Consider the following 22549-nt stretch of genomic DNA (forward strand, 5'->3'; position numbering starts at 1 on the left):
TGGTACAGATTGAAGAAAAAGTCATTGAGAACTTCAGCCTTCTCCATATCCTGGGTACCCAGGTGTCATGAATCCAAAAGGGCCCCACATTTTCTCTCATCTCCCTTTTATCACTGACATACCTTTAGAAGCTCTGTCTATATAGTTACTTGTTCCTGGTTTAAGGATTTTCTAAATTATTTCTGAAATATAGAAGTATTGTGGATATTGGAATGAAATTGCCAAGTACCCATAAAGTTTGTGTTTGGCTTTGTTCTGTTTAATTTTGCCCCATTAATATTCTTTGTGTTTATTTTTTAAAAAATGATGTTTTTAGAAATCAAAAGAATACGAAAGTAATTTTTTGTCAGTCCTTTTCTCACTTATAAGAAGAGGAAAATGTTAGATCCTAGACTCTTGTTTAGACTGTTTAGTCTTTTCAGGGACCTAATGTCATGTGACAGCTACCTTTTATCTTTTGAGAAGTTATTTGGTCTTGTCCCTTTGGAGGAATCTGGGATCTTCACTCAGTTACTCCCTTACCAGTGTAGGGGCTAGGAAATGGAAGAGGAAATGCTCCCTATACAGCCACTTTTCTATTGATGATAGAATCATAGAATCATGGAATCATAGAATGGCATGGGTTGGAAGTGACCCCAAGGATCATTGAGCTCCAACCCCCCTGCCACAGGCAGGGCCACCAACCTCAGGCCTGGATCTACACAAGGTTGCACAGGGCCCCATCCAACATGGACTTGAACACCTTCAGGGACGGGCCATCCAGGCTCTGGGCAGCCTGTTCCAGCACCTCACCACTCTTTCTGTAAAAAACTTCCCCCTAATATCCAGTCTAAACCTTCCTTCCTTTAGTTTTAATCCATTCCCCCTTGTCCTGCCATTGTCTAGCCTTTTAAAAAGTTGAATCCCCTCCTGTTTATAAGCTCCCTTCAGGTACTGGAAGGCTGTAATGAGGTCCCCCCGCAGCCTTCTCTTCTCCAGGAGGAACAAGCCCAGCTCCTTCAGCCTCTCTTTGTAGGGCAGGTGCTCCAGCCCTCTAATCATCCTTGGGGCCCTCCTCTGAACCCTCTCCAACAGTTCCACATCCTTCTTGTATTGGGGGCCCCAGACCTGGACACAGTACTCCAGATGGGGCCTCATGAGGGCAGAGTAGAGAGGGACAATCACCTCCCTGTCCCTGCTGGCCACCCCTCTTCTGATGGAGCCCAGGATACCATTGGCCCTGCGAGCTGCAAGAGCACACTGCTGGCTCATGTTAAGTTGCTCATTCACCAGAATCCCCAAGTCCTTCTCATCAGGGCTACTCTCCAGGAGCTCTTCTCCCAGTCTGTATCTATGTCTGGGATTCTTCCGGGCCAAGTGCAACACCTTACACTTGGCAGTGTTGAACCGCATTAGGTTCACCTGGGCCCATCTTTCCAGCCTGTCAAGATCCCTCTGGATGGCTTCCTTTCCTTCTAGGATCCTTGCAGCAGAGCTACTGTTGAAGGTGCAAGTGTGGAATTGAGCACTTGGGCTAGCAGTAACTTATCATTGCCTGGGAGCAAAGAGGAAGCAGAGAAGAAATTTGTTTCCGGCAGGATCCTTAGGAGCATAATGTTTCTGAGAGACTGTAGCTCTGATATTATGCTGCTACACATTGCATCTCTGCCCTTATTTTTACAAGCAGTTTTGGTTTGCTGGCTATGTACACAAGTTTCCCCTTTAATATTTCCCTTTAAAATTCTCTTATCACTTTTACAGGCAGGTATGTGAATGAAAATGAATATCTCATAACAATGCCTGGAGCAAGTGATGTTGACATCAAGCACACTGCAAACTCTGTGAGAAAAGAAACAGCGATTTCTGCCTAACACCACCCTCAGAACTCACTAGTCTGATTACCTTTTGAATAGTTTAACTACTCTGACAAATTGCCTGATGTTTTTGTGATGTAGATTGATGTCCATTAAAGCCTAGGATGAGATCCTTGAACCTGTCATCATTTGTTCCCTAAACCAAAAATTTTAGCTCCCTATGCCTGAATTGAAAGGTCTAGGTCACTTAATGTTTTAACCCACTGCATTGCCAATATCCCACATATTTGTGCTTTCTCCTGAAGTCTGTAGTACTGTCACAATGAATGCCAGCTCCTTTGCAATGCCTGGGAAATGAAAGCATAAGAGTAGCAAAGCATTAAACATTTGGGTAGCTATTCTGTGTATGAAAAAAAAAATTTAAAAATCACCTTTTCTGAAAGGATTGGCCTCAAAAAAATGCTAACAAATTATTAAATGAATCTTATTTCAGGGAGCATATAGAGACCATGTCTAGTTCCTCCCACATGAATGGCCTGACATCTTCACTGACTTCTGTGGTTTTAAGCGGGTTTAAGAGCAAATGTTCTTTCCTGAGAGATCACACGACTGGGTCTATTCCTCTAACTTATTATTCATTGCCTCTTAAGATTCCTCAGCAAAGCCAGCCATTTTCATCCCAGGAAATAACAAGCAGAGCAGCACATCCAGTTATGTTACACTGACAGGATGTCAAGAAAATGAAAACAAATGGTTTGAGTAGTCCTTCAGGGGATAAAGAGTTCAGTTACTAAGCTACCCACCAGAAACCGTGATTTAGTCATCTGGGATGATTTTATTTCTTTTTCTTCTGTAGGTTTAACCACATAAATCTCTGTTTTATTGCAAGAGAGATAATATCAGAGAAATTTGGACTGCTTTTGACGTGGTCGGAGCTTGTGGACTGCTGTGCTTGGGTAAAGGAAGAAGCAATAACATTAGCTGCGTCCTTATTTGCTCAGGTTTGTAAGCACATGTGTATTTTTAGATTGCTATACAAAAAGGTGAGCGACCTACTTGGTGATATTCCTGAATGTATTGTTACAAATGCATCACGTTTCTTGCATTCTCCTTCCCTCACTAAATTTCTCTTTGAATCCTTTCCTTTGGGGCTCAGGTCACTTAAAACATTAATTAAAATAGACTGGATGAGTTTTGAAGGAAGAAAAGTGAAAATCCAAATGACTTTACCTTGTACACACAGAAAAAAAGAATTCTGCTAGCACAAATGGGGAACATGGAGACTTTTGCTTCTCTTCTCTTTAACAATCTATGTGAATCAGTTTCGCCCTTTCCAATGCACACAATTCAGATGGGTGAAATGTCAATACTGCTATTCCTCACCCACAGACAGACAGTGATGTTTAGGGTGCATCGAGGCTTGTTAATGTTTGGCTGGGTAAAATAGGCCAAAGTGTTGTGTAGTTATTGAAATCCCCTACACAGAACTTTCTGTAAAGTAAATTATGAAAGACAGGGGCTTATGATAATTAATCATGGACAGTTCTCTGCTGTACAGTCTTAGTTTGTAGAAACTAATTTTCAAAGTGAATATGAAGTCCAGCTTCAGAGTCCAGGCTCTTGTATGTCAAACTGCAAGACTGCCAGAGTAACACTACCGTCAGCAGGGATGGAAATACAGAGCTTCAGCAGTGGCATGGAGATGCATCAGCAACTGTAGATGCTTTCCATGCTACAGCACTAGGCTGTATCTCACATAGACATTTTGATGTCCAACCCTGATTTAATACACTTTAAAATGTTAGCTATAGCCCTTGATTACTGAATGGAAGTGGAAAATGTTCTTATGCTTTACAAGTGTGACTGAGGTGGGTTGACCTTGGCTGGATACCAGCTGTCCACTAAGATGCTCTATCACTCCCCCACCTCAACTAGACACGAAAGAAAACATGATGAAAGGCTCATGGGTTGACATAAAGACAGAGGGTTCATTCAACAATTACCATTGTCAAAACAGACTTGACTTGGGGAAATTCATAGAATCATAGACTCATAGAATTGTAGGGGTTGGAAGGGACCAACCCCCCTACCAAAGCAGCTCCCTAGCTCATATTGCACAGGTAGGCGTCCAGATGGGTCTTGAATATCTCCAGAGATGGAGACTCCACCACCTCCCTGGGCAGCCTATTCCAGGGCTCTGTCACCCTCACTGTGAAAAAGTTCTTCCTCATGTTGGTGTGGAACTTCCTGTGCTCCAACTTGCAGCCATTACCCCTTGTCCTGTCTCCACAGACCACTGAAAAGGGGCTGGCCATTTCCCCCTGCATCCCATACTTAAGATATTTATAAACATTAATTCGGTCCCCCCTTAGTCTTCTCTTCTCAAGACTGAACAGTCCCAGCTCACTCAGCCTTTCCTCATAGAGGAGATGTTCCAGGCACTTAATCATCTTCATAGCCCTTCTTTGGACTCTCTCCAGGAGATCCCTGTCCTTTTTATACCAAAGAGCCCAGAACTGGACACAATACTCCAGGTGAGGCCTGACCAGGGCAGAGTAGAGGGGGAGGATCACCTCCTTCAACCTGCTGACCACACTCCTCCTGACGCACCCCAGAATCCCATTGGCTGTCTTAGCCACCAGGGCACACTGCTGGCTCATGGTCAACCTGTCATCAACCAGGACCCCCAGGTCCTTCTCTGCAGACCTTCTCTCCAGCAGGTCATCCCCCAGCCTGTACTGATACAGACGGTTATTCCTTCCCAGGTGCAGGACTCTACACTCGCTTTTATTGAACCTCATCTGGTTTCTCCCTGCCCAGCTCTCCAGCCTGTCCAGGTCTCTCTGGATGGCAGTGCAGTGTTCCTGCGTGTCAGCCAATCCTCCCAGCTTTGTGTCATCAGTGTACTTGCTGAGGGTCGATGCTATTCCCTTATCAAGGTCATCAATGAAGATATTAAACAAGACTGGACCCAACACCGAGCCCTGGGGAACACCACTAGTCACAGGTCTCCAGTCAGATTCTGCTCCACTGATCACCACCCTCTGGGCTCGGTCCGACAGCCAGTTCTCAACCCTGTCCACTCATCTATCCCATGCTGTTTCAGCTTTGCTATCAGGATGTCATGGGAGACAGCATCAAAAGCCTTGCTGATGTCAAGGTAGATGACATCCACTGCTCTCCCTCCATTCACCCAGCCAGTGATGAGATCATAGAAGGATATGAGATTGGTCGAGCACGATCTCCCCTTGGTGAATCCATGCTGACTGCTCCTCATGACTTTCTTCTCTTCCAGTTGTTTGGAGATGGCATCCAGAACAAGCTGTTCTATCACCTTTCCAGGGACAGAGGTGAGGTTGACTGGCCTATAGTTGCTAGGGTCCTCCTTCCTGCCCTTTTTAAAGACCGGAGTGACATTGGTTATCCTCCAGTCTTCAGGCACTTCTCCTGTTCTCCAAGACCTGTCAAAGATGATAGAGAGCGGCTCAGCAATCACTTCGCCCAGCTCCCTCAGCACATGTGGATGCATCCCATCTGGGCCCATGGATTTGTGTGCATTAATCCCTTTGAGACACTCTTGGACCACCCCCACCTCAAACAGAGAGAAACTCTTCATTTTTCCAAACTATTACTTTCATCCAGTGTCTGAGGGTCCTGGGGGGTCTTTGTAGTGAAGACTGAAGCAAAGAAGGCATTTATTATCTCCACCTTCTCATAATCCCCTGTTACCAGGACACCCGCCTCGTTCAGCAAGGGACCCACATTATCCCTGATCATTCTCTTACTATTCACATATCTAAAAAAACCCTTTTTATTATCCTTTATGTCCCTTGCCAGCTTCATTTCCACGTGGGCTTTAGCCTTCCTAGTCACGTCCCTACAGGCCCTGACAACATTCCTATATTCTTCCCAGGTACTCAGACCCTTTTTCCACAATCCATAGACCTTCTGCTTCCCTTTGAGTTTACTCATTAGCTCCCTGCTCATCCACACAGGTCTTCTGCATCTCTTTCCCAATTTCTTGCTCAAAGGGATGCACCAGTCCTGTGCTTGGAAGAAGCGCTGTTTGAATGCTACCCAGCTCTCACAGGCTCCCATTCCTTCCAACAGTGTAGCCCACGGGATAGCCCCTATTAAGTAGCGGAGGAGATCAAAGATAGCTCTTCCAAAATTCAGGGTAGCTATCCTACTTTTTGGCTTGCTGCTTCCACTCAGGATCTTGAACTTGACCATTTCATGCTTGCTTAGTCCTAAGCTGCCCCTGATATTCACTTCCCTAACGAGCCCGTCCTTGTTAGTGAAAACAAGGTCCAGCACCTGCCCTCCCCTTGTAGGTTCCCGCACCATCCGTAGCAGGAAGTTGTCTTCAACGGGAATTGTCTGGACTGCGTACGACTGGCCGTATTGCTTGCCCAGCAATTGAAGTGGATATCTCCTTCACTGTTAACTTCCATGGGCTGCAGCGGGACAGCCTGACTCACCATGGTCTTCTTCACTGGAATCACTCCTTGTGTCAGGAGCACTTCCTCTCCCTCTTTCACTGACCTGGGTGTCTGCAGAACTCTTTCTCTCACATACTTTCACACTTTTTTGGTTGCTGTTGCACAGCAGTATTCCCCTCTTCTCGAATACAGTATCACAGAGGTGCTACCACCATTGCTGATAAACTCAGACTTGGCCAATGGCAGGTCCATCTCAGAGATAGCTGGAACTGGCTCTTGAATGACATGGGGGAAGCTTCTGGCATCTTGTCACAAAAACCAGCTCCGTAGTCCCTCTGCTACCAAAACCTTGCCATGTAAACCTGATACATCCACTGCATCTTTCTAAAAGCATGATGAAAAACATTCTGCATGTTCCTTTTCATATGGTCCTTTCTTCAGATCTGTAGGATTTAGACTGCTGGGGAATCATGAAGTTAAAGCCAGAACTATGCAAAGTTTTCCTCACTTTGATTCAAATCTTTGTTTATGGTCACACTTTGCAAAGAATTTCAGGAAAACTCAGTAAAAATAAGAGAACATATATTTTGTCTGTTTTCAGAGTCAAAAATTCTTCTCTCCTACATTCTTCGGTGGGATTGTGGTTTATAATTGAATGAAAGAAAGGAGATGTTTTTCCACCTGTTATTATTTAAACAATTGTCTTACATTCCTGTAATATCCTATATCTATGTCTTAGTGTGTCACATTTTGAACTACACTTGTGGCATTTTAAACTATAGATTAATTTTTAATAGGTGTTCTTAGACCAGAAAGTATAGAGAAGCCTTAAAAAATTGCATACAAATTGAAAACATATACAGAATTTTCAGACATATTTTCTGCCTCCTTCTATGAAAATTAAAAATATTTTAAAGTAGGATCTTGAAATGGAAGTGCTACTTGAGTTATATTGTGCTGTAACTCACATGGCACTTCAGTAATATTATGGATTTTTACAAGGCAATTCTTTCTAAAAGTTATTTTATCTCTTCTCTGCTTTCAATCAGCCTTATAGAAGCTGAAGCACTGGTTTAACTATTCTTTCCATGACCCCCTTTTCCAATAGCTCACATCCAAAGCAAAGAGGAAAATTTCATATATACCAGAGTAACCATCAGTATATGACATGTTTAGGTCTATTAGACTTCTGACTTTTTGGAGGTATTAATTAGCCCCTGAACTACATCAGATTTTGAAGGAGTTCCAGTGATTAAAGGTTATAAAGGGGAATAGTTGATGCAGATATTTTCTCTCCCTTATTATAATTGTCTTTTAACTAACATTGTTTTGACCTTCAAAGGAAAATGTCTCTAGGCCTGTTTAAAATATGGGCTCTCTTTTTGAAACACATGATGTTACTTCTCTCATTGCTAAGTGTTAGTGAGGAAGATAGATTTCATATTTAAAATAACATGGAAGATATGCTGTAATGACTAGTAATTTTTTTTTTTAATGGTTAAATAAAATCCGAGATGCAGTTGAAGATCACTGCTAACTGTGGGGGACTTTCTATCATATCTATTTGTTCTAAGGATAGGCAGAAATTTAAAATACCATAGGAAAGCCATTTCTTTATTACTTCACAAAAGCCTTGATTTCAAAGGCTTTTCTGTATAGTGGTCTTTAAAAAAAGCCAGAGAACAGATGCTACTGTGCTGGGTAGCCTTTCCCTTTTTGACTGTGGTGAGATATACAGCTTGAAACAATGGAAGTTTTATTTTGGCTCTTCCTGAGCCAATAGTGAGTATTCACTGACTATTCAGTCCTCATTAAGACCCTATTACCAGGCATTCTGACATTGCTCAAGAGATCTCTAAACCAAGAATTAGATGTCTTTATAAAGCAAATGTTGCAAGTGAAGCAGAAATTACGAGGTTGATGCAGGAATTGCTGGATTACATTTCCACTTTCTACAACATGGGAGGTCAGATGCTCATGATTCTTTGAAGGCTTTGAGCTTCTCCTCTTTTAGGGGAAACACTATTCCCCCCATTTGATTAAAGAATACGTGTTCAAATGCTACTATCATCCTCAGCACACCTATATGAATAACCAATGTTGGACTAGGTTGTCGAGATGCACCTAATTTTGTGTGTGCAGGCTTTTCCCAGACAAGGGGATCGATATAAAAATGGAAACATAAAGGCTCAGGAAAGTCCTTTCTGGCTTTCACTTCAAAAGAAAATGATTTTAATTTTTTTTCTGTCCTTACCAGAGAATACCTTCACTTTGCCCCAGAGTGCCCCAGTGTTAAAACTCATGGGATTTATGAAATGCAAGTTGTGCTTGAAAAATCACAAAATCACAGAATCACTAGGCTGGAAAAGACCCTTGAGATTGTTGAGTCCAACCATATATGTCTGCTACTAAATGGTATCCTTAAGCACCTCATCTACCTGTCTTTTAAGTACATCCAGGGTTGGTGACTCAACCACCTCCCTGGGCAGCCTGTTCCAATGTCCAATAACCCTTTCAGTGAAGAACTTTTTCCTAATGTCTAATCTGAACCTACTCTGGTGCAGCTTGAGTATTGGGGGATGCAGCAGTGGGTGATGGTAGTCAATTACTGATGGCAGAAGGAATTGACCTTGACAACATTCCTGCATTCCCTTGAGATAGAGAAATCACTCACTTTGTAAGAAGTTCACAGAACACAGTGACGAGGAAGACAGGCTGCAGACTGCCCGGAGCCAAGTAGAAGGTGGAAAAAGGTGACCAATGAAAACAGTATAAAATGACCCTTTAGCCTATAGCATTCTTATGTGTTGTTTGGTTAATACTATAAAGAGTCTGTGCAGTTGCAATAAAGGTGCTGGAACATTCTAAACCACATTGATCACTGAATGGTGTGTCATGTCTGTCTCTACGACACTTGAGGCCATTCCCCCTTGTCCTATCACCCGTTGCTTGGGCGAAGAGACACACACCCATCTCTCTACAACCTCTTTTTAGGTATTTGTAGGTAGTGATAAGGTCTCCCCTCAGCCTCCCCCAGGCTAAACAACCCTAGTTTCCACTGTCATTCCTCTTAAGGTTTGCTCTCCAGCCCCTTCACCAGCCTGGTTGCTCCTCTTTGGACATGCTCCAGGACCTCAATGTCTTTCCTGTAGTGAGTGGACCCAAAACTGAACATGGTATTCAAGGTGCAGCCTCACCTATGCCAAGTACAGAGGCACAATCACTTCCTAGACCTACTGACCAGACTATTTTTGATACAAGCCAGGATGCTATTGGCTTTCCTGGAAACCTGGGCACACTGCTGGCTCATATTCAGCCTGCAGTCAACCAACAGCCCCAGGTCCTTCTCTGCCTGACAGCTCTCCAGCCAGTCTCCCCCAAGCCTGTAGCGCTGCACAGGGTTTTTTATGTCCCAAGTGCAGGACTCTGCACTTAGCCTTGTTGAACCTCATCCCATTGGTCTCAGCCTGTCCAGATCCCTTTGAAGAGCCTCCCTACCCTCAAACAGATTGACACTTCCTCCCAACTTAGTGTTGTCCGCAGACTTACTGAGGGAACAGTTAATCCCTTCATCCAGGTCATTGATAAAGATACTGAACAGAACTGGAACCAGTACTGAGCCCTGAGGAACACTGCTTGTGACTGTTCTCCAGTTGGATTTAACTCCATTTACTACAACCCTTTGGCCTGGCCATCCAGCCAGTTTTTTACCCATGCACTGGTATCCCAGAACTTTGAACCGTGGGTGTCCAGGCTTTCAATTTACTGATCCCTGAACCCTTCTTTTACACTGCTATCTTCAATAGCTCATTGATTGTATTAATGAATTAAACATCCTTTAAGTATGGATAAGAAGTGGAATCAGGATACTAATTCTGATTTGACATATATTCACTCATTTTTTCCCCCTAACAGCTGTATCTGTCAGCATATACCTTTATGCTATGGTACAAAACTATGACCTTGTTTGCTAGTGCAATAGCTGTTATTGCAAAGGACATTGTGTTTGTTATATGCCTAGCACCTTTGAACATTTGACTCTTTTGGTGCTCCTGAGGTCTTTTTCACACAGCATTTAAATGTCATTTTAATGGAGAAAAAAATGTGTAGCTTTCTTTCCATATCTGCTTTATATCACGCATGGTCATATCACATGCTAATATTGCTATATATATATGCACTGTTTGCAGTTTTCCTACTCTCCTATGGAATGCAATTCTCAGAATGTGATTTTTTCAGTACATATGATATGAAATTTTTCCTTACTAATTTTAGTTCCCCATGGCACAAAATCTCCATAGATTTCAATAAACAGGTGAAGCTAATGCCAAAACAAACTATATGCATATCCTGAAAACTATGAAATGTATTGCTTTTCAGAAGAAAACAGATTTGCTAAAAGAATCAAACATTTTCCTCTTTGTGGTGACACCATGGATGGATTTAGAACACAGTTCTTTGCTTTTAAAATATTTTTTGCTACTATTAACCCTTGAAGTTTTGTCTAAGCAAATCTTATTCAAGATTAAAACATTAAAGCATCAACAATGTGTTTTGCCCTTGAAAGTTGGTGTTGAACAGAAATACATACTTTTCAGTGAGGATGACTCCTTTTGGAGAACTGTATTCATATGATTTTTGCAAAATCTAGTATTTGCTGAAAAGAAAGTACTGACTTTGTTTCACTGTTTGTGTATAAGTGTTTCAGCAGATATTTCACTGCCTAGTGTCTCCTGTGAAGTTGTAATCTACATCTCCTATATTTCTAAGTCTCCTTCTAAAAAGCACACTTGCCACACGCAGAGCATGGTTATGGATTGTAGTGTATTTGATTCTGATCAGGCCATTTGTTCATGGAGATTTCTTCTGTCTCCAAAACCCCAAACTAAGAAACAAAGCCATCATTTCCTGTCCTTAAAGGACTGTAGAATTGCAAAGATAGGATGGAAAATAGGTGTTTGGATTCCTCACACAGGCCTAGTGTAATCCCCTTTTCTTTTGAATTTCAGTTTCCTGGAGAGTATAGCGTTGTGATAGTGTTTGTGGTATAATCTCCAATAATTGCAAACAACTGTTGGAGAAGGGTACCATTAACTCATTTGTGATGACTTTGTGGATCATCAGTAGCCATGGGTAAGTCTGAAGCAGAGCTCACAGGTGACAGAGTCATTTTCTCCATGAACCTTACAGCCTGCACCTTTTTCCTGAGGTCTGAATCCCTCAATGAATCCCCTTGCTACCTTTTCCAAAGTCTACAGAAAAAATGTCAAGGAATGAGACGTTAAGAGGTGAAGGGTTAGATCACAACTTGCTTCTGTTCTAGTGCTAAGTATGTCCCCAAGACACTGAAATGCATAAGACGTCTCTGAAAATTAATCTGTGACTAGTCTCGCTCTGTAGTGTTGTAGAATCTTTAATGTAGAAATCAAGTGCACGGTCAGCAGTGACTATTTATTGGCTGGTTAACTAGAGGGCTAATTTCAGCAGTCAGTATGTTATTACCTAGATAGGACTTTTTCAAAGGGAGGCTGATGAGATCATCTTTTCCATATATATTATTATTAATGTTTTGCCTTCTCTAGACATCTTGTTGAATAATGCAAAGTACAGCATTACTAGGCAAATATCTAGCTTAATGTGTTGCCATGTCTGAAACATGTAGTGCCTTGAAGACTAGCAGAAAACACATGTAGTAAGTGTCAATAAATGACAGCTTTCTCTTCTTATTTAGGGAGCAATCTGACAACAGAACCTTAACCCCCTTTTGTCATTCCTAATGTAAACATACACCTCCTGATTACCTGTTACTGCCCGTTCATTTATTAAACAAAATGTCTGTCACTGCCTAGTACTATTCTGTTCTTGCAGCTACCTTACTCCTAAACTCTCTCCTGACAGCCGGGCTTCTAGAAGGTGGTTGTGAAAGTCCCTTTTCTGAGGCCTTTTTTGACTTTTTTCAGAAAAGAGGAGCACCAGTTATTTACGACATGTTCTTTAGTAAGGGCACAGTTTAAATCCAAGAAATCCTGGATCAAGACTGCTTAGGTTTTCTAGGACCTTGTTAAAGTATGAATTTATTTTACACTGGGAATGTAGGTGGCTATTGTCTGATAGAACTGATGGGGAATCTATGCTTTAAAAGGCTTTCCAGGTACGTGGTATTTTCAGAGAGGTTTTGGGGCTTTGTTCTTTTGCAAATCATGAGCACTTGGGGTTGATAAAATAATGTAGTGCTCCTTGGGGCAGGATTTGGCAGCTTAAGTAGAGACTGATAGGCAGAATCTCTTCGTTTGTAATACAACCTCAGAATAAGCTTTTTTTTTTTTTTAATGTATCACCCTGTCAGTAAAGCCTTTGTTTTTTGCCATCAACACTCTTGTCTGAACGAGCCTTTGTTACCTGCCATCTGTTTGGATCCAGAGTCTTGGCTTGGACCCATCTTATTTTACTTTGAATATCCAGATGCCGTCTGTTAACAAATATGCTTCTCTACTGCACAATATTATAAAATATATACGCTAGCCTCGCCACATGAAGTATTGGCTCAGAAATGTGCAGCACAGCAAAATGTTCTCCAGACAGCTCACCTTTTTCTATGAGGTGTAGATTTTTAGATAATTTCCCCTTCTCTGTATCTTCTCTGAAGAGATACAGCTAATGCCTGTGCAGCTCCTGTTACATTTGTGCTGGATTGGAATGAATTATTTTTTCAGTCTCCAAAGTTTGCGTGTACACGCGGTACTCAATACTGACAATGTCAGACAGTAGTCAATTTGAGGATGATGGAGGATTAGAAGTGGTTTCTGCCAGTATAATCTGAGAAGTGCAATAAACTTCCTATTCTGTATTCTGAGACAGTCTGTTGGAAATAAAATCAAAGAGAGAAAAATCCTCAACTTTGGTAAATGTCAGCTGAAGTTCCTAAAGCTTTCTATATACCAAGTTACACCTTTATTGTGGGAGATCTTTCAACTTCACCATCTTGAATGTCCAGAAAAGACGAATCACCATCAGCGTTGGCTAAATCAATGAAAATGAAAGAAGTATAATGTTAGAAAAAAATTAACTTGATTTCTGACCTTTTTTCTTAAAAGCCTCTTGGTGGTCAGAGGACTTGTAGGCTAACATTTTTCTTAAAGAAAATATTCAGGCAATGCAATATACTTTATATACAATATGTATTTAAAAAAAAATATATATACTATATATTGCATATAAAAATACTCTATATACAATATATATTTAAGAAAATATTCATGATAGAAACAATATATTTGAAACATTGTTTTAGAAAAAAAAAATGTTCCAAGTCCATGCACTAACCCACCCTTGACCATGAACAAAAGTCAATATAGTATTTCCCTTTCCCAGTAGAAAAACTAATAGTGGTTATTTGTCTAAGGGGCAGGGGAGCTTGTTTTATCCTCCAGCACTTTGAGACAGGAGGCTTGTTTTTCCAAAACTGCTGTAGGATACCCTCAAGGCAAATATCAATTATGTATTGCATAAAATCTTAAATAAAGACTGACAACATGCTGTCAGAAGTCAATATTTAATAGTGAAGCTGAAGGCACTATGTGAAAACCGTAAATGCTAGAATTTGAAACAATCTAACAACAAACACTGCTATCTTAAAAAGATAAGAAGACAAAAAATATCTCATTGTACTTTTTTGTCTACTTGGAAATTATTTTCTGTTTTCAATACAGTTTCACGTGGATGCATAAAACTGCTTGCTGTGAGGATTGAAGATATGGATGAAAAAAATGTATTTGATAATTAATAGTTGTAGTCAGTGTGTTTTCAATCTTTCCACAGACCAATAGGCCTTTGGAAAACAAAGAACTATTGCAAGGTGCTCTAGAGTTTACAGAATAAATGTTTTATCTTTCCTCTGGGAGGACGACAAGGAATAATATGGTGAGATGAAAACAACTCAGTAATCTGAAGTGTATTTCTCTGGTTTAAGGAAAGGTAACAAAGGAAAAAAGAAGTATTTGTAAATAGAACTGTGTCTCACTGAAAATTATCAGGTCCTTGTGTGTTGTTTGCACAGGCATTTGCCACAGTAAAATTGCAGCTCTTGGTTGTGTTGTCATAATGCTGTATTTTCCTGTCACAAGTCTGAGAGTTTGGGTTATATCTAGTTAAGTACTGTCCACTGGTCCATGTTTGCACCTGAAGCAGAACAGTGTATATATTTTAGCAGGTTTTTTTAATATTATCCTTATTTCACTGTTTGTTTGTAACCAAGCAGGACTTTTTAAGGCTAGCAGAAAAAAACAGTATTGACTAGGAGAGGATGCATGAAAGAAGAATTTTACAGATGAAAAAATTCAGAAAAGTTGTGCTATGCAATAAAATCTCAATTTATTAAGTAATAGAAGGCTTAAACTGATGACTTAATTAACTGAGGTATTGAACATTTGCATTTTGCAAGGAAAAAAGGTCTAGTCAAACTGTAATTACATATAAAAGGCCATACACAAAATGAATGTATGTGAACACAAATCAATGATCCAGAAGAAGAGGTGCACATGCAAGCAGCCTCCTTTTTAAAAGCTGGGGCTTTAGACCACACTTGTATAGAATTTGCTGCTTATTTTTCATGTGATATTTAAATATAAATAATATTAAGTAAGACTCTGCCTTAAAGGAAAAAAACCCACAAGAATTCTAAGCATTCAAGATGTTAAAAGAATTCCTCTCCAGACTTAACTGTACGTCATGTCTTTACTTCAAAGATGAATATTTAGAAAACTGGAAGAAAAAGAAGTATTATGCATTTTACTCCAAAAATATCAATCAAATTATTTATCTTCCAAAATTATGATAGAAACACTTTGTAAAGAACAAGTGGCACCAGAAAAGATTTGGGAGTTTTAATATAGCTAATTAAATGAGATCAGTATAGTAAGTTTTCTGCATATACTTTAAATCAATATTTTGGTCATGATTCAAGAATTTGATAATTATTTGATGGTTATTTTAAAATGTTTCTTTTAAAAGTAGTGCTAGTCAGCTGAAATCTTTGCAAAAGTTTAGGTTTGTCCTGAATACTTCAGGTTCCACTGAAGACTGGAAAAATGTGTTTAGTATCTACACTAGAGATGCTCGATGCAGAAATCAAAAGTTTAGTAGGAACATGTACTCCTAAAACCACTGCAGGCTTCTTCTTCACAGGCTGGAGCTGGCAGGCAGTGCTGGTGTCACTGCACAACTCAAAGGCAGCCTCAGGTTACCCGAGTCCTGCCTCGTGCGAGTGTCTTTGATAATGTTGCGCTACTGTGCACAGATACCAATGAAGGGCTATCACTGCACATGGAGAAGAGGAGACAGACTTTTAGGAGCTGCCTGTTGTCCTCATACTCTGTCACAGTGTGAATATATAAGGAAAAATATGAAGTTGAGAGACAGAACCATGAATTCTAGAGACAAAATGTTTCAAATCACAGAGAGAATACAACTGAAAGAGACAAGGAGCCTTAGAAAGATTTTGGGGAAAAAAGGTTTATGAGTCCTGCACAATCAGGCAGTAGGTTCAGAGGATAACGAAAGAAGATTAAAGAAGATAAAAGTACATAGCCTCATCAAGTCTAAGAACTGAAGGTAACTCAGTACAGTTTGCCTTGTTCCTTTTGGACTCTACAGGAAATATGTCCAAGCAGGGAAGAAGAATGCTGCTGAGGAAGCATTTCTCCTCTTGTCTCTTACTGGAAGAGGCTCCCTGCTATGACCAAATATCTTTGGAAAGGAGAAGGGTCTGCTGCCACTTTGATTCAGTTCCAGTATTGCCACCCTGCTGCTTCAGATTGAACCGTGTGTTATATACATTTGGTACTAGATTGTCTTGTGAAAAACATACTTAGAAATTTCAAGTTCTTGAGGAAATAATCCTTTAGTTATACGAGCATAAAATACATTATCTTACCCGAGTCCTTCTCCATCTTTAATTGCTAGTATGTTACTCCTGGGTTCTGTCAGTTTAGTGCTTAAAATAGAAAAAAACCCCACAAACTCAGCATTTTTTTTTCTTATTGCCTCAGTCCTAAACTTCATTAGTATGTGACAAACTGAATCCATGTGACTTTAAGTCCTGTGGCAGAAGGATGCAGTGCATCAATTCAGAGCTGTTTTTCAAGTGTCACAAAGTAGCTGGGTTTCCACTCAGTGGAACTGGAAACTGCCAGTTTGCGTCACATTGATGAATTATGTAAAACCTGGTTTCCTTATGTATTATTAATCACCCTAAACAAAGGAAGACATTTTAATTAATTTGTGATGATTTTTACCTGTTACCTCTAAAGTTACTTATTCAAATTAAAACCTCCTATTCTTAAGACCCACATTCTGTTAAAAATGCAATGAGACTTTGCTATCAGTGTCTCTTAAAATATGCAGAAATTTACAGAAAATTCTACAGTATTTAAAGGAATTTAGGGTGATACTTTGAAAAATCAGCAAGGGAACCTATTAAAGCATGAGTAAGATAGTCACCTGAAAGGCTTCACAGAAGGAATGTCTACATGCATGATCAGAGGCATCAATAGTTGAACATGTCGTCTATTCATTTTTCTTTTTTTTGAGCAGCAGATGTTATAGACTGTTCTTCAAATGGAAACCTGACCTCCTTATGCTTCATTTTGCAATGTTGTTTTACTTCACTTTGAAAATAATGTGTAAATCAGTGACCATGTAAGAAAAGTATTTCCACTGGGGCTCATTCATTTGTCATGTGAGAAAAACTTAAAATAACTCTGCAGCCAGGAGATTCCTCACTGTGGAAAAGCCTTACAGGAGGCTTTAGTTTCAGCATGAACAGCAGAACACAATAGGCAGGCTGATATTTTCTGTCAGGCAGAGGTACAAATTAAGTGCCTGAGGCCACTGCAGTATTGAGATCAAGTTTTTCTTTACTATCACTCTCCTTCCTTCTCTCACTGAATGCATGATTAAACTACAAAGTTTGATGTGCTCATTGTCTTGGCAAAATGCAAATAAAACCCTGCACTTTTTTAGAAAGCTACATATAAACTTTGTCCATAGCCTTAAAAGGTTGCACCATGAAGGTAGGATTATCTATCCTGCTGTGTTGATATAACTCATTATGAATACCTGGAAATCAGAGTCCTCTGTCTACTTCGTACCCTGGAGTTAAGAACTGAAATACATGATGAGGTGCCTAAATAAAAGATATATTTTTTTAAAAAGTGAATTAGTGTTGAAAAGAAATGGACTTGACTTTCTATTCACTGAAGACATTCAGTAGTAATGCCACTTGTATGGTATTGGCACAAAATCTGTGCAAGTGCGAGATGAAATCAAGTGGACTGACTTCTGCAAGAAGTATGTGTACTGTGAAAGTTAGTGTATTATATTTAGGGACCTACATATAAACTGTCTGCTTAAGATTTTGTCCTCTATGTTTCTTATTTGGGAATGAAACATGAAGCTGGAAGGCCAAATTCCCCTCTGGAGTACAACGGTATAAATGAAAGCTCTCTGAAGTCAGTGGTGTTGGTACCATGAGGGACATTCCAGAATCAAGCAAAAGGTGTTTTGTTCCCTCAGGAGTTTGCTCCTTTTTGGTAGCATGGAGGGCACAGGCTTGATGAATGTTATTCCCCTGCTGACAACAGAGATTGAGTCTAATTACTAGAAACTTGAAAGCTAACAACTCTGAGGAAAAACACAGTGTTTTCTGTTTCTGCATGTTTTGTGTATATCCCTGATGTATCTAATGTGCACCTTTTTGAAAACTTTTTAGGAAAAAAACTCTACATTTGCCAATAAAGCTCACATAAGCAACAGCTTTTCTGATAGGTACTGTAGTTACCCTAGAGGGTAATTCTGATTTATAAATATCATGAAGATTATGAACTTGGATTCAAGGTTTACTTGAAAACTTTCAAAATTTTATCATATCCCTTCCCTAATTTATGGGCATTAAATGAATTGGAATTGAAAAGTCTGAAGGAGTCACAGTACTAGAGAAGTGTTTCAGATCATCTAGTAACTGCATATTTGTGTAAGTGCAAGCCTGTGCTTTCTTAAACTAACATATGACATAGTATTCACATCAACTTCCCCATCTCTCAATTTCTCTCCCCAAATGTGCACTGCGCCATAGCAATATGATTGCCTAAGGTTATTGCAGAGTATTGGGTATGCATCACAGGATATGATGATATATGATGAGGTTTGACATATTCTCCATTTTGTAAGAAGCAGGTATTATTTTCTAAATGGACTGCAGAAAAAGCATTTACTTGAATGTTAATATGCTTTACATAATGATGCACACTGGTGTTCCTAGCTGTTTTCTTCTGGGAAAAACAAGCACCAACTTCTAGCTAATCTTTAAAACTGATTATATGCATATAAAAATCCACGTCGTTTATTCCCTCATGTGTTCTAAGATCAGAATTAGAAGGTAACACTTTTTCTAAAAAACCATACTCAATTCTCACAATTACTCCACTAAAGATTTCTAAGATTATACCTCATCAGCATTCACCATGCCCTGGTGGATGTATCTTTTGATATATCATTATGGAATAGAAGAACAATATCTCTTTACGTGAAAAAAGCTCATTGCAAGTTTGAAGTTGTACAGATCCACTGGCACCTGGAAAAGTACACTGGGAAAGCACACCATATTCTTCAACAATTATTCTAGTTTTTCTCAAAGTATTTTCTAACAGTGTTGTTAGAGACAAGATTCTAGACTAGAAGGAACTTTGATCTGATTCAGAGGGACTGAATCTCATTATAGTTACTGTCAAGGGAGACTACAGTTTTGTACGTTTTTATGCCTGACTGTCATGTTTCCATGACATTTTAGTGCAGCTGTTATATACCCATTTACTCCATTCATGTAAATGCTCACTAATAAAACGACAGTGTACAGCACAAAGAGCAAATTCTCTTCCAAGGCCTGTTTGTAGTTATTCAGCTTCTCTCACAGTTCTCTCGTAAAGGGTTCCACATTGTTCTTGCAGCTGAGATAAGGGTTTATCAGTGTAGTGTTGAAATAGTGGTCTCACTAGTGCTCTCTAGAGACACAAAAACACAGTCATGCCCCAGCCTGCTGCTGTCTGATATTCTCTTTTTTTTCCTGTACAGGAGCATTTTTAGCCTATTTTATGACATGCTGCAGGGAGTGTTTATGATGAAGTGGCTATTTATGAGGACACAAGAGCACTCTCAGAGTCACCTCTCTTGGATGATCTTTCTCACTCTGTTCTCACTCTGCTCTTGTGCTGTCACGTGCCAGAGACAATTCTTCTCCTGGTACCTGGTAAGTGGGTGTGACGTGTACTAAAGTTGATAAGGATTGCTAGATGTCGGTGTGATAAGATTTTTCCACAGTCAGAGGAACAAACCTACAGTTCCTGGTCTTCTGCTGTGATGTAAACTATACCAACTGGTAACTGGGCATATTTGATCTGTTCTTCTCCCTATCATTACAGAAACCACAAACATAAGTGGCATGTTGTGTTCTTCCTGGGGGACACAGCTAAAGCCTGTAGTGGTCTGAAACTTTGGCATAATCAAAGCCTTTGACCTTAAGGTAATGAAACTCAACTGTACTTGTATTTCCTGTAATCAAACAATTTTAGGCTACATGGTCTGAGTACTTTCAGTATGAAAATATTTTAACTTAATAAAGTAAATGTATTTCTTTAAATGGGTGGAAAAAAAGAAAAGAAGTATCTTGGTTAAATTTGCAAACAGCTGCTCATTTCTTCCCAGGTTCCAAGTTCTTTGAAGTCTGATTTCACATTGACTCCTTAACTGAACATTCTTGAACTTTTATTTTTTTCAAACTTTGTATCCAAAATCTGTACCTCATCTGGTCTTTATCTTACAGCTGTGATAAGGCAAAAGAGACCATGTTAATGATTTTAATTGAAGATGATATTTTCTCTTCTGGATCATTTTGAGATAAAGTTTGCGTAGCATATGCTCTTTTGATCTATTCAGAGAAGCAGCAAGCTCTGTAGTTTGCTGTCAAGATAATTTAAGTAAGTGCCAGTGAAGCTTTGAGAGCTATTAGAAACTTAAAGATCCCAAGAAAAATGGGTTGTAAGAGTGTCTGAAGTGGAACATATCCAACTTCAGTGCTGGAAAAAAAATATTTCTGAACTGTTCTGACTAGTCCATCCCACACCTGGAGTACTGTCTCCAGTTCTGGGTGCACCAGTATGAGAGACATGGACATACTGCAGAAAGCCCAGAGAAGGGCTACTAAGATGGTGAAGGAATGGGAGCATCTCTAGTATGAAGAAAATATGGGAGAGCTGGGAGGGGTAAGCCTGGAGAAGAGAAGGCTCAGTGGGAATCTTATCAATTCACATAAATACCTGAAGGGAGGGTTCAAATAAGACGGAGAAAGTGGTGTTCAGTGACAGGACTGGAGGCCACAGATACAGACTGAAACACAGGATGTTCCTTCTGAACCTCAAGAAACACTTTTTCACTGTGAGGGTAACAAAGCCCAACTGACTGGCGCTGACACGATTGAGAATCTCTGGGTAAGGTTTAAGGAACAAACAAAGGGGATGCCACTGTGGGAGTCTACTATAGACGACCTGGGCAATGACATCAATGGACTATTCTTCAAGGAACTAAGAGACACCTCTAGATCATCAACTCTTCTCCTTATGGGGGACTTCAGCTTGCCAGATGTTAACTGGGAATAACACACAGCTAATACAAACAGGTTCAGGAAATTTCTTAAGCAACTGGATGATCACTTCCTTGTTCAGATATTAAGGGAGCTGATGAGGAAAGGTGCCCTCCTAGATCTGTCCCCTGTGAACGTAGAAGGTCTCATGGTGGGAGTGGTGGTAGGTGGCCATCTTCACTGTAGTGAAGGCATTCCATCATGAAGCAGTGGAATTTAAAATCTTTAGTGAGAGGAGGAAGACTGCCTCCAAAACTTTAACATTAGCTATGGGGAGAGCAGATTTTGGGCTGCTTAAAAAACTAGTTGGTAAGGTCCCCTGGGAAACTGCTTTGAAGGCATCGGAGTCCATCAATACTGGTCACATTTTAAGTACCACCTTCTAAAAGCACAGGAACAGGCAATTCAAAAACATCAGAAGTTAAGTGGGAGGAAAAGAAGGACAGCTTGTCTAAACAGGGAACTTCTAGAGCTAAAGGTAGAAAAAGAAAGTGTACAGCCAATAAGAGCCAGTCCAGGCTCCATGGGAGGTTTACAGGGACACTGTTTGCCTTTGTAGGGAGAAAATCTGTGTGGCCAAAGCTCAGTTAGAGTAAAAGCTGGCCGGTACTGTGGCAGAGAATAAAAAGAGTTTTTCCAAATACATCAACATCAGGAGGAGGACCAGAGAGAACACTGGTCTGTTACTCGATGAGAACAGTCACCTTATTAACACAGACAGAGCAGAGATGTTTAATGCATTCTTTGCCTCTGTCTTCAACAGAGTCAATGGGCTCTGGGACTCCACATGCCTCAAGTTGGAGGATTGTGACTGCAGTAATGATAAATTCCTCGTGAACCCCAAACCTGTGGGCAATTTGCTGTTCCACCTGGATCTATATAAGTCTATGGACCACTCTGGGTTTCATCCCAGCGTACTCAGGGAGCTGGCTGATGTCACTGAAAGACCTCTCTCAATTATTTTTGATCACAGCCAACATAGGGTCAGGAGACGAAGGTCCTGTCTATCCAACTTGGTTTCTTTTTACAGCGAGGTTGCCCAGCTGGTTGATCAAAGGATTGGTCAATAACAGTTGATGTTTTGGGTTTTTTTATTTCAGTAAGGCTTTTGATACTGTGTTTCACAGTATCTTGCTGGACATTTTGTCCATCATACAACTAGATAAATCCATAGTGTGTTGGGTGGGCAATTGGCTGAAGGGTTGGGCTCAGAGGGTGGTAGTAAATGGGGTTACATCTGGTTGGTGGCCAGTCATTAGTGGGGTTCCCCAGGGTTCTGTTTTAGGCCCACTTCTTTTTAAAGGTTTCATAAATGACCTGGACACAGGACTAGAAGGTGTCTTATGTACGTATGTAGATGGTATCAAATTGGGAGGAGCCGATGACTCTGTTGCAGGTGGAGATGCATTGCAGAGACACCTGGGTAGATTAAAGAGCTGGACAATCATCAACCGCAACAAGGGTAAGTGCTGGATTCGGCACCTGGGAAGGGGCAGCCCTGGCTGCACATACAGACTGGGACATGAGACACTGGAAGCCAGCCATGCTGAGAGGGATGTGGGGTCATGGTTGACAGCAAGTTAAACAGGAACCAGTGGTATGTCGCCCGAACAGGCATGAAGGCC

This window comes from Gallinula chloropus (genome assembly GCF_964237585.1).
Source record: "Gallinula chloropus genome assembly, chromosome: Z".
Taxonomy (NCBI): domain Eukaryota; kingdom Metazoa; phylum Chordata; class Aves; order Gruiformes; family Rallidae; genus Gallinula; species Gallinula chloropus.